Genomic DNA, 1,511 nt, shown 5'->3' with positions numbered 1-1,511 from the left:
CAATTCAAAATTTGCCTATTTACTTCGAAAATTTATGAATGATGATTTTTTTAAAAAATTGTGAAAGAAATAAAAAAATAGATAACTCGTTTTTCAGAGGTGTGTGTGACATCAGAAATAACCTTAATCAATTTGTACTTAAACCATGCTTAAAATCGATTGTGATGAATCTTTCCTTGTCAATAATCTAGTTTTTTCTACCCTCACTTCTACATAAACTTACGTTAGTTCTCAGGAGAAGATTTCAAACCAGTAGACAAATTCTCTAAAGAATCTGCGTAGATCTTTAATCTCTTTAATGCATTCAAAATAGTCAATTCGGTGACATTTAGGAAATTGAAAATCTATTTCTACATTCACATTTCAAGTATAAATGTAACAGCTTTGTTTTGTGCTGTATACCTGGAGGAAATTTGTTAGGTCTTCATAAATTTCCAGCTGAGTAGTTTATTGTATTGGGAATTCATTTTGCCTTTTCAGCCGCTCTTATATCTAATATATAATATTTTGTGAATGATTCTGCAACTCATTGCTCGGTCTCCAAAATACGTAAGCTACTATCAAATGAGGCTATTTCTTTGGAATTTTTGTTCCATTTTCTTCTGGAACGGCAGAATATTTGCAAAGTAGATACTGCTGCCTCTATGGTTTGTCCCAAAATTTGGATTTGTTGCCCTCTTTCATGCCTATCGTCTTTATGGGGAATTTGATGGGGCATTGTCCTGTCAGAAGACCAACCACCAGTTTAATGTTTCTGGACATCTCAAAAAGTTCCTCAGACTTCTTAGCAGATAATATTATGAATCTATTGGAATATATCAGGCCTGAATTGTTTCCCCAGTAAAAAATCTGATTCTTTAGCCATTAAGTTCAGTTCGTTGTTTCTCGTATACCCTTTTGGTATTGTAGCCAGACTAGGTTTATTTTGTTCCCGTTTGTTAGTGCCTTCAGATTTAACACTCCCACACTAGCTCAAGAGCCTTCAGAGCCTTCAAGGTCGCTTGAGAGAATGTAAATGTGTTTCTCGAGAGGTTTTTATCTGAACACTTCTAGTCATATATGTTTATTAGTATCAACTCTACCTGATCGAGAATCGAGAGCTGGCAGCACTGCGTCACATTTTCTAGTTAGGGAATTTTTTAGTTATATTTTATCTAAAAATCCTCGAAAATCTTTTGCTAATTCCAATTATCAGTAAAGTCGATTTACGTGAAAGAAATGATGATTTAAATATCAACAAAGAATCTGTCCGCAAAAATGGTGCCGTAAGTTTTTCTCATGAGCGATCTGTAAGATTTTGTTGTACCGCATTCAGAGCGACGAAGAAGCTGGATAAGTCACGTAACCATTGGAGATAAATGAAAAGTCAGTAGTGGGTCTTGATATCCACGACATAAGTTTCTGCTAGCCAACCAATGAAAATGTTTGATATTTTATAACGCACCAGTCCATTTACTATTGAATGTGTAAGAGTTTTTGACAAAAAGGTATTCTAACGATGCCATATCCTC

The sequence above is a fragment of the Diorhabda sublineata genome, chromosome 2 (genome assembly GCF_026230105.1).
Source record: "Diorhabda sublineata isolate icDioSubl1.1 chromosome 2, icDioSubl1.1, whole genome shotgun sequence".
In the NCBI taxonomy this organism is placed as follows: domain Eukaryota; kingdom Metazoa; phylum Arthropoda; class Insecta; order Coleoptera; family Chrysomelidae; genus Diorhabda; species Diorhabda sublineata.
The sequence above is the reverse complement of the archived record's forward strand: the minus strand, read 5'-3'. Positions refer to the sequence as shown.